At 35.6% G+C, this 12,296-nt stretch overlaps 1 protein-coding gene across 5 annotated transcripts in view; it reads left to right on the forward strand.

Annotated features, from left to right (window-relative positions):
• The first annotated feature begins 4,602 nt into the window (after window positions 1-4,602).
• The window catches only part of LOC132141222 (rho guanine nucleotide exchange factor 28-like), a 58,170-nt gene continuing 50,476 nt past the window's right edge, over window positions 4,603-12,296 (forward strand). For all 5 annotated transcript variants that reach the window (XM_059550546.1, XM_059550547.1, XM_059550549.1 and 2 more), the window contains exon 1: window positions 4,603-4,794. The gene's annotated coding sequence lies outside the window, so the exon portion shown is untranslated. The remainder of the gene's footprint in view (window positions 4,795-12,296) is intronic.

The raw sequence follows: 12,296 nt of genomic DNA on the forward strand, positions 1-12,296 counted from the left end.
ATGATTAAAGACTTTGCGGGATGAGGCAGCATTTTAAGCTCTTGTTTAGGACTTAGCCAGTTTATGTTCCACTAATCTGTTTTTTTTTTTGGCTCTGGAAGGCCTGCTTCAGTTGAAAGTAAATTTCATCCCAATCCCTGCTCAACCATATTCTATGATATTAGCAATGATTTTCATAAAGGCTAATTTCAGCTACTGAACCACACTCTGTTGAGTTGCAAGGAGAATATCTTGATTGTTTGTTTACTGCATGTGCAAAACTCCAAAGAAGATGCACTTGCTTTATATATGAAAATGCCAAAGCTATATAACATCTTAAATAGAGGAATTCTAGACAATAATTTTACCTGTTTCTATAATTACAAAGAACAAAATAATAATGCTGATTCAGCCAATAGATTACAAAATCTTAAGTATTTATGATCTTGGACAAATACGAAAGGATGAATTTGCATTGTTTGAATTACAGCACTTAACAGAATAATCAAACTCTGTTTCATATGCCGGATAGGATTAGAAGTGATTTGAAGAATTTGATTAATCCAAGTGAAAAAACCCCCACTATAATCTGTTCCAACACAAACAGACATAATGTAGCATTTGTTGAAAATTTTTGTTGAACCTTAGAGGAGATTAATAGTTTAAAAATTATGCTATAGAGGCACTGACAATATAAATGGAGGGTGGTTTGAAAATATGCAGCAATATTGTGCTGCTTAGGATAGATCATTATTAATGTTAACAAGTTTCATGACTAGGGTCAAAAATTCTGACAAAGTCTGACATAATTTGTATTTCCTTATTCAAATATAAATAGCCATGGACTGTGACATAGTAAATCTTTCTTTCTTTCTTTCTTTCTTTCTTTCTTTCTTTCTTTCTTTCTTTCTTTCTTTCTTTCTTTCTTTCAACTTTCAACTTTCAACTTTTGTTTCCTATCTACAAAGTATTTTACATATCAACATGTGGGGAAAGCATCTTTGTGTAATGCACGTGAGCACTTGAATTTATTATTTTATAAATATGTGTTTTTAATGACATAATTAGGAAGGTTTATTAAGACATAACTATGGAAGCTAAGAACATGTTCACCAAAAAAAAAGTGCAAAGTTATAATTTAGTTATAACGTTGAATTTCTTACATTAAAAGTCATAATTGACATTAAAACATCACAAAGTGTATTGTTATTGTGAATTAGTAAAAGGAAGCATTGTTTTCCCAGTGAGTTGCATAATGATGATAGAAGTCTTACACTTAAATAAATGATCACAAAAGTAAAAGATTAAAATTGAACGTACATTTTGATTTTTTTTTTTTCATTTTTTCATTTCCTTTTTCTTTCTCTTTTTTTGGAACAATAAAAAATAACATTAGTAAATGTGTGATGTGAAAGTGTTACATTTTCTAAGCAAAAATGGAAACAAAGCGTTTCATTAAAATATAATATTTATGTGTTTAGTAGAAAATGATCTCCTATTTTCACTGATCCAGAGAATTCTTCTTTGTACAGTTCTCCAGTTCAGTGACTTCTGATGGAGTTGAAAAGTTGTAAGAAAGTGCTGTGAAATGTAACTTGTGATTGTGTTCAATGCTGTGCCAATGGAGGGCTCAGGCCAGCCGGAGCGAGAGATTGTTGCCTGACTGAAAGGCCACTCAGAGTGCAGTTGTGTTTACATGAAATGAGTGGGCTCTTGTGTTCCCAAAGATCATGTTTTTGGACACCTGGGTCAAATTTGGACTTAGGTCTAAACTTGGATTTCAACTTTCAGATACACATCTACAATAAACAACATCCAAAGAATACACACCACAACAGTTTTCAGCCTGTTGGTTTATTTTTGCAGATATAATGTTGGCTGTGCACTTGCCAGTTTGGCCTGAACAGTAATATTATTTTGTTGTTTTTATTTTACCATAGTAAACTGTCGTTTGGTCTTATATTGTCAAACATAACTAATTAGATGATAGTACTGTTTGGGAACTGATTGACCTATAAAGTGTCCAAAGTGTATTTTCCCCCTTAGTTTATCTGTCTCTCTATGTTCTGAGATGTGAGAACAGGAGGTTGATGGGAGATTGGGGATCTGTCATTCAGGGCTGATGGTGTGACTAAATCAGGAGCCAAAGGGGGGCTGCAGTGGGAGACTTGCCTGTTGAATATATGCCGATAACGTGAGACCCTGAACACCCTTGCATGTTCTTCCAGTCAACAGGATTTCTCCTTTATTCAGAAATCATGCTGGAGCTTTTGTGCCCAGTCTTTTTGGGTTCCCCTGCTGTTCTTCACAGCGAGGATGTGGACCATGCCGTGATCCCACTAGTCAGATAGAAAGATTGTGATTGGGGGACTGTTTCTGTAGTTTTTTATTTGTTTGTTGGTGTTGTTTGTGCATTTGCTCACTAGAGAGATCAGAGGGTTAAAGGCACTTTTTGGGTCACAGCCCAGCTCCAGTCCACAGGAAGGATGGTGGTTTGCTCTGTGGGAGATTTCTTCCCTTCCACCTCATGCAGTGACTGTCCGGTTGCATTAATGTTGACTGTTAATTTTCAAGTGAGGCCAAAATCGTAAAACCAATCAAAACATGGCTTTTTTTTATATGTCAAAGTACTTATAAATTCTCTTAACTGTTCATACCTTCGCTCTGTTCTCACCACTTTAAAAGTCACATTTTATGTCACCACTGAACTTTTCACTACAGTCAATTATCTATGCTTGGTTGCTTTGTGAGATGTCTGTCAAAGAAAGTTGTATGAGTAAATAAATGAAAGAATTGTACATTTGTAGGTTTGTAAGTTAAAATTTCCCTTTCTGCCTTTATATTTACATATATTTACTTCTCTTTACTCTTCATCAGTAGCTATTTAATAAAACATAACAAAAAATTACCCTTTGAGACCTGTTATGGGCTAAAGGTCACTTAATTCGGAACAGGATAGTAGCATAACACTTTACTATTTCTGCTTTAAAATGATATGGTAAAAATAGTAAAAGTAATAGGCTATGCCAGTTTGCGGTTCTGAATTCATTGTGCAGTGATGTCCAGAAGATGGCAGTGTAAACTCATATTACTAAAACTCACAATTAGCTTGATCACGACACGAGGTTAATGATAACTGGCGCATTAAAAAAGTAATAAATCAAAACTTTTTTTTTTTTAATACAATAAATAAGCAGACATGTTGTGCGATCCATTACTTTTTCGTTATTTCTTTCTGTGATTTTGTTTGCCTTTAAATAATCACAGCATTGAGTGAGAAATAAATCACAATTGCTACTGTCTGTTTTTATTGTTATTTTTTTCCAGGTTAGATTAGACAGCAAAATCAACCAGAGGTTCACAGAGAAGAAGAAAAATTAACAAAATTTGGACAGACGCCTATAAACATTTGTCTTTCAAAAATATGAATTCATGCAGTCCTTCATTATAAACATTAGGGGGCATATTTTGACTGTTTCATTTATTCATGTTACGACACAAAATAATGTTATTACCTATTAGAATTCTGCTTTCTATTTTACTATCTCAATTATGCCAAGGATTCACAAGAATAAAGAATGGCATGACTTTCCCACAGATTCATACACAATTTTTTTAAACTCCTTAAACATCTCCAATCAGCTTGCCACTGATCAACCACTAGGTGGCACTCTATTTGTATATGATTAAAGCACAGACTCTGATGGGTTTCCTGGTAAAATCCTGTGATCTTTGGACTCATTCCAGCCTGTTGGAGAACAGACAGGAAGGGTGGGCACACTGATTGACTTCCTCTCCATTTCCTGTTCAATTGCCGGGGCACTTTGTGTAAACTGATCCTCTGACCATAAGAGTGACACATCTTGACATGTTTTTTTTTTATCTAGCTATACCGACCAGGCACAGTAGGTGTTAGATGATTTAGGATTTAACAGTGATATGGTTGTATATTCTGTTTCACAGGCATGATTTTTGATATTTAACATAGATTATGTCTGGCTTAAACAGAGAGGTTAGTTTCAGCTGTGCTCTCTATCACTCAGGTTTGATCTTATAATAGAAGGTAAAAGAATAGAACCTAATAGTCTCTATGTTCTTTACATATTATTTTATGCATGACACCTTTTTGCCTCTGCATTTCTGAAAATAAAAATTTAAAAGACATTAAAATGTACAAATGTATTGTCATCTACCTGGCTAAAACCTGTTTATAAGGAGTATACTTTTTCAAAAGATTATTACTCTTAGCAGCTTTATACTGTATGTTTAAATAATAACTAAATACGGATCTTAAACACCAGTTTTACAATCTGTGTTTGAAACAAGTCTGAACATGATGAATACAAATTAAGGATTAACAAGGCCTCAAGTCTTCTAGGTAAACCAGCCTGACAGTGTATAGTCCCTAAACACGTGACTGTGCTGTTGTAGTTCTCTCGCTCTCCTAATTGAACTTACAAGTCCTACTATGACGAAGGATTAGCTCTTGAATATTAATGACGTTGCTTGATTACCTTTTCTGCGGTGTTCAGTCAAGTAGCCTACTTAATATTCATAAGGCAGCCCTTTACCGTAGTAGGATTGGTTGACGTGCTCGTTGGGGGGGGCAGGGCTATGATCACACACGGCGTTGAAGAGAGTGAGGACCGGTGGTGCATCCACAACCCGTGTGTCAATTCAAAACAGTCGGCATTGTGTACAAGTGTAAGTCACGCACACGGATGTACTGACCGTGAAGCAGTCGGGATACTTTTTACAAGCAGTTTGAAAGAGTAACTTTTGGAAGTTGAAGGGATTACAGTCGTATGGAGTGAGGTAAGACCTCAGTTATCGCATGTCTTGTACAGGTGCGGACGCACTTTCGATAAATAAAGTGCTGGGAAGTATTTCCCCCCTCACGGTTTCTATAATGGAGTCTTCTTTTCGCCCTCGAATAATGGTATAAATGTTTTGGAATTGCGGTGAAGTTTTGCCGGGAAAAAGGAAGCTCCAGTGAAAGCTGTCATTGTTTGTAGCCAGTTGACAGTCGCAGCTATGGGAACTGGAGAGCACGGTAAATATGTTATTAGTATTATAGCAATATCCTCGTTTGCATTAATTTAATCTAAATAATGTCTGTCATTTGTGCTCGATTTTATTTAAAGTGGTGAAAAATTTAAATGAATTTATCAGGATAGGTTGTAACTTTGAAACCATTGGTTTTAGTGTAGTTTTTTTTAGCCACGTAGTGCCATTGTTATTCATATTGCATATTACTACAAATGCAGTTGCAATAACAAAGACTGTGTTTTCATGCACAGAATATTTTGGATTTATATTATTATTATTATTGATGTCATGCTTTAACCTATTGCCATAACCAGATTAAGATAATATTCTGATTTAGAAATCTGAAAATCATAATTTTGGAGAATGTAAAAAAATATGAAATATCCTCAGTAAATGAATACATGAGTATGTGTGAATCTATGTAAATGTCCAAATTTGTGAATGGTTAAGCTAAAACAATTTGGGAGCAAGAAGGCTCAATCTTTCTTTCTTTCTTTCTTTCTTTCTTTTAAACAAACACTTTGCTATCATTAAGAAGAAGTGTTTGATAACAGTGGAAAAAAATTGGGAAATTGTGTGGGGCAGTTGCAAAACATCAGATCTGCATGCAGTATGTATACCCTGTATGTTTACTTGGAGCCCTGCAGTGACTCTAACACAAACCCTACTCGTATCTTTAACTTTAACCTGTGTGAATTTGAATTAATTAGTGCATACAAGGAAGAAGACCCTTAAGATAAACTTTCTACCCAGACTATGCAGTTAAACAGTTTTATGGTGGTTATGACATTGTGACAGAGCTATATTACTCCTCGCTAATCAGACTCAAGTTAGTTGTGTCCATTCAATTGAAACTGTATTATGATTGTTGCCATCTAGCTAGCAGAGCTGTCATCAAAAGTGTTTTAAGCACTTGATTGTACAATGTTGAGGTTGCAGCCATGATTATGTTTACAGAATTTTAGATACACACTTGAGGCCATTGGCTGCATCAGAGCCAAACTGGAGGACGCAGAGAGAAGAGGGGGTGAAGGCATTGTGTCCTGGTAATCAGGAGTGATTTTAACTTCCTCCTTCTCCTGTTGTATCCTGCATGAATGGCATGGCCTGAGAGAGTCCCAGCCCTCACTTTCAGGCCAGAGAAAGAGAAATAGGAGGGTCTGGCATGAAAGGCACTTTGAAGTGCGCTCCTCATCAGTCTTTGTCTCTCTTCTTTGCTCTGTTGAATACTGAGCAAACAGAAGCAACAAAAGAATGCTTCACAGGCCTACAGGGTAGCTAACGAATATCCCACAAGACTAATGTTAGTCTAGTCACATTTTAGGCTTTCTTACAGAAAATGTTGTTTCACATACATTTTTTAAGCTGAATATAAGTTAAGCTTAATCAACAATGTTTGTGGCCTAATATTGACTACCATGAATAATTTAATCCATTGTTAGTATCCTGGGGCATATTGAAGTATCGTAAACGCATTGCATTAACTATTCTTTTAAAGCCTAAACACTCTTAAAAGATGTAAAACAGGTTATTTTTTCAGTGCTAAAATCATGTTGCACATAGGCTACACTATGTCTTACAACTATATTATTAAAACAATAAATTTTATTGGCTTTTTTTGGCCCAGTTCACTTCCATCGTACATTGAATATTCAATAGAGCATTGCCATACTGAACCATTGTTATTTTAGCATTACATAGGCTAGCTTTTTTGCATTGTAGTTAAAGTTTTAGTAATTTTAATTTTAAAAAATAATTTTTATTTTTTAAATGCATAGAATGCAATGCCTACATCAAAAATAAACATTTAATTATTACCCATTGTTTCTCTGTCTGTACTTGTACTGTGAACAATAACAAAGTTGACAGATGAATTAAGTGCATTTAAGTGCCATTCATGTAGGGTAGCATTTTTGTAGCATTTAGGAGGCAAATACACATGGACAGGAACTTGGAACAAGAGAATCATGTTTAAAATGCTCTCTGAAAACTCAGCTGCTTGCTCAGTGGAACATGAAGTAGATGTCCGCACATATCTGTCCATACGAAGCTGTGATGATTTACTGAAAAAGAGGTGAAAAAAAATTGATTACTAAGCTAAAATATCATTATCATACAGTAAGTTAATGGCTGTGCATTTATAAATCTTGTTCATGGCAATCAAACTAAAATTAACAACGACTCAAATTGGAGCACATTAGGCTTAGGGACATGATTATAACTTGTATTCAATGTTCAGTATTCAAACAAAAGTATCAACTGAGTATTCAGAGGCATGGTATAAAGAAAGTATCAAAAAAGTTGTGAATAATAGAATAATTTGTATTATGGCTGCACGATATTGAATTAAAATGTGATATGCGATAACTTGCAAGATGCAATGTTTGATATACAATCATGGGCTAATGCTTTGAGTGTGTAAAATAAATTTAAATGTATAACGTTATTTAAAAACTGAAAGTGATATAACCAACATGCACGTTTTCACATTCTTTCATATTATAAAAAAAGTATTTAATCGTAAAAGCCATTCACAACTTTTTTGGGCAGTAAATTAACTCCTTTGGCAGCCATGGTATAAACTAAACCGTTAAATAATCTGGTGGTGTAACGGCCCTTCCGTATCCGCGTGCAGTATATTTTCACATAATTGTACTGCCCGTCGTGGGGTGTACCTTACATAGTTAACATACTTTATTTAACAGCATTCATCTCGACTAGCAATCACATTGAGTTAATGCTACATTAAATTTACCTTGTCCCGGGTGAGTAGAGTGGATGTTTTCTGTTGAGATGCTGCAGCATGGACGATGTGCTGTTGTGTAGGGCCCTATGAAATCTATTTTATTTTTTCCCAAATTCCATTTAATTTTTTTCCAAATTCCGTTTTTTCTGTTTTAATTTTTCTGGATTCCATTTTTTTTGTGTTAAAATTTTTCTCCACTCCTTTTTCATGGTTAAATTAAGTTGTATTAATCAAAAAGCATGTCTAATTAATTAAAATCATAAAACTTAAACATTTTCACATCAATTTATTAAAAGTTTTACAAAAATTACGTTTAGGGACCTATGAAATGTTTTATTTTTTATTCACCATATGTGTTTATTGCTACCTTATTCTGTGTTTTAACATGTATAATTATTTAAATGCATAAAACAACTTAATTTTTTTTCTTAAAATAGCCTTATGAAATGTTTTTCCCCCTCGGAAATTCAGTTGTGTATTTGCATTTTTCTGGTTATCAAATTAAGGCGTAAAACATTCATTTAATTTATCTTTTAATTACTGAAAATTAAGCTAACTTAATTTTTTGGTAAACAAAGGGGATTTACCATTAAAAATAAAACATGGAAGAAATGTTGTGATTAAACCTTTAAAAAAGTAGTAGTAGGCTATGTACATTCTGCCGAACATTTCTGGCAAACACTTGTCTTTAAATTAAACCGGACTTTTATTTTGACTGGTTGACGTGAATACCTTTACAGTTCTGTATATGTGATGACGCTAGTTTTACTCAAATCAAACTGTCAAATGACCTATTTTTGATTAATTAATTAAAAATTTGGCAAATTCCGTGCCATTCCACTTTAAACTGTAAATTCCATTTTTATGACTGGATTCCGCGATTCCGTCCGCGATTTCTGTTTTGCCGAAATCATAGGGCCCTAGTTGTGGTATGCCAGCTCTATCTGGCAATGGGCACACACCACGACGTTCTCTTTACTTTTCAATATGAATTGATCCCAAACCTTGGACATTTTGAGTCGTTTTCTCCTATTTGTTTCTCTTTGCTCATTGCCATTGTCATTGCCATTGCTCCCTTCCATTTTGCAGCCCACGCCCTCAAATCAAAACACTGCTGACTCCTTACGTCTCCTTCCGCTTTGTGGGTGACGTAAACGCATTGTGTCACATTAAAAAATCATTGCGAAAGAACTTGACTGTTCCTCTATCAAATGAAGACCCGCCTTCTGAAATACGAAATGTGCTGTGACTGGTTAGCTGGGCCAGTGTGTGTTGTGATTGGCTCCACTGGGTGCCTGGTTGGAAAATGTCATGCCCCTTACCATAGCTGCCTTGCAAGCTTCCGTGTAAATATTACGTCAAAATCAAAAAAATTTGAGCATGATTTAAACCTGGGTGATTGTAACCACTCTAAGTTCGTCTGCCCTGGAAACTAGCACGTCTCCGACATAGTGATAACACTCGTTGCATTTTGTAGTGCAGCACAACCAGGTCTTGTCCCTTTTTCGTCAATATTTGTAACATCACAAATTCTGGAAAATATGTGTTATAGTAAAACGTTGGACTTGATCATTGTAGTTTTTGAAAAGTGATTTCTGTTAAATAAAATATCTCCTTTTGAAGTGTACTTTGAACTTTGCAACTTTGTAACAGCAACATTAACGACTAAATAAAGTTGAAAAAGTGAAAAAGCATAATAGGACCTTATATATTACAGGCATGATGAAAGGGAAATGAGACCGATTGGACCAATCACCACAGATTAGAGTCACGCAAAGGAGAGGTTTGGTAAAATGAATCATTGAGACAGTCGTATAGGAGTCATTGAGCAAGTTAGGGAAAAAGAAATGCACATTATAAGACAATGAAAGTGTTTTTTGTACTTGCATGCATGTCAACCTATTGTTGGGGACTCCCAACCAAATATATTGTTACCCATAATAGGTCACTTAAAGATAACAATGCTGTTTTGAACTTGTTCTGTGCAAAGCCATACCCATAACACACTACACTGAATCATTAAATGGTGCTGGGAACCAAAGTTTTATAAGTTCTTGTGTATGTTTCACCCCATCACCAGACTTTAAGTGCAAGCTCAAAAACCTCATATTTATTGTTGCTACCATTTTGACCTGTTAAAGGTTGTAATTGTGATGGATTTAAAGGTTTCACACAGTGATAAAGAGGACATCTGGCATGTGTCAGTAGACTGCAGGTGGAATCTGAGTGCGTCTGACTGAAGTCAGCTTGATTTCACCAAGAGAAACCGAAGCACACACCGGTCACTCAGGGCACCTCTCTCTCTCTCTCTCTCTCTCTCTCTCTCTGTTCACTCTCTCTGTTTGCATTTTCCCTTTATGCTGTTTATTTCCCCTATCTTGTCTTTTTTTTAGAAATAGTTTCATGAAGTCTATTTGTGTGTGTGTGTGTGTGTGTGTGTGTGTGTGTGTGTGTTTTAAGAGATGTCAGTTTAGTTGGTATCATAGAGTTAGTCATACATAGGCTATTTGTTTTTGAAACAGCAAGGTGTGGCAATTACACCATAAAAGCCCTGATAACACTCCAAACCCCTTTAATGCCTTCCAGATAAAACTAAAAGAGAGAGAGTTTGTGAAAGTACTGTGTAATTGCTCTTTTCATTAAAAAAATAAATAAATATATATATATCCTGCATACAATCTAGAAAGACTCATAAAATATAATTTTTCCATCATTTTTGGACTCCAAAGCACCTGCTGGAATACTGTGGTGGTTTAGATGGAGAGAAGACATTCGTTCCCATAGTTTGGGGCCTGGCTGGTTGGGATTTTGTAACAGTGGCTCAGTCTCTATCTAAAGGTTGATCGCAGCTAATGAGTCTCTGAGCTTCTGGTGAAACCATCTGACAACAAACATCTGTTTCATGTTTTCTTTATTTACGCATTCAGTCTTGCACGCACATATATTCATATACAAAATACATTTGGGATATGTTCACCGGGGGTGTTGGACTAACTATGCAGCTTTCATGGTTTCTGTCTCACAGAGTGTTTGTGTGTGAGTGTATGCGTTATTGGATCTGTAGGCTGTATTGAGTTACAGCTGACGTCATCGTCTCATGAAAAGTCAGCCATTACGCTAGCATCTCTGTGAAAACAACAGACAGGACTCTTGTTTTTAATGTCACACAATTTACACTTTTTGTGATTCACACCTGTCCAACTTGTAGACGTGTAGAAAGAACTGATGTCTGAAATGCATAACATGGTGACCATGACCAAACCATTCCATTCCAGAATAATCTCTTAAAAAGAAAGACTGCAGCTAAAACCTAGAATATTTTTACAGTCTGGTGCCATTAGAGAACCATTTCCACAAACACATTTTTTTTTCTTTTTTTTTTTTGGTTCTTTAGAAAACCATCGGTGTATGACAACCCAGTCACAAATCTTAAAACCTGGAAACAAGTCTGCGTTTTTAGATATTTGGTTCCATTGATTGTCCCAAAGTCAGTGCTCAAATGTTTCGTGTTTTATTTTATTTTACCGCCTTGTTTGTCTAAACATTATTTACACTCTTGCAAACCTTTCTAACTCAAACATTCTGACTTGTAGGTTTTAAATAAAGATTAAATATTAGTTTTCTGAAACTTTGTGATGGTGCTGTTAAAATCATTCAACCATCGTTCATTTATGGCCAAACTTTATCTTTCTTCTACAAAATTAGATCATCCCTGCAGCACTCCAAATGCTCATCTAAAGATCTTATGAGTAAAGGGACATTTACCCACCTTCATGTCAATCCAGACTTGTGTGACTATCTCCTGTGGACCACAAAAAAAGGACCACATTGATTTTCATTGTATAGATCAAAAAATAACTCCTTTTCAAAAACCTCTTTTATTTTAAGAAGTTGTTAACATTTGAAGTATTTTAACATGTTGAAAGCACAACTTCACAAATTATAGTACACATCCATTCCACGTGTCGTCTATCTGGCCCAGCTCTCTCAGCGTCAGCGGTGCTCAGGCCGAGAGCAGTTAGTTAGACAGAGAGAGGGCTGCGTTTTGATGGACGCTGTGTTCTGACATTTGGAGGATCAAAAGATTAAGCCCTCTGTTGTCTGCACAGCCATGTGAACATGTCCCAATTAAAAGGCAAGGTTTTTGTTCCCATCCCTCTCTGAGGATTTGGCCTAATTAAAAGAGAAGTCAGGTGACTCTATGAGTCAGCGAAATGAAAGGACGGACAAACAGACAGACAGTGAGGTTTCATTGTGATGCCCTTGTTTTTCATGTTTGTTTATGACTGGCCATAATGGACAGTCAAATACTCTTTCTCCAGTGGCTTTTTGTTGCTTGTGTACTATATTGTCTTTCTCCCTCTGAGCCAGCGTTCAGTTAAAATGTCATGTTTTGTTTTTGTGGTGAATAGACGTTTGTTCTCTCAGAGTTTTGAAAACTGGTTTCCACGTACTGTGCAGCGCTCACATTTGAGGGTCTGTTCTGCTCAACTGTAGTTATTTGTACAGATGTTTTTGGTGT

Source organism: Carassius carassius, chromosome 5 (assembly GCF_963082965.1).
Source record: "Carassius carassius chromosome 5, fCarCar2.1, whole genome shotgun sequence".
NCBI lineage: Eukaryota > Metazoa > Chordata > Actinopteri > Cypriniformes > Cyprinidae > Carassius > Carassius carassius.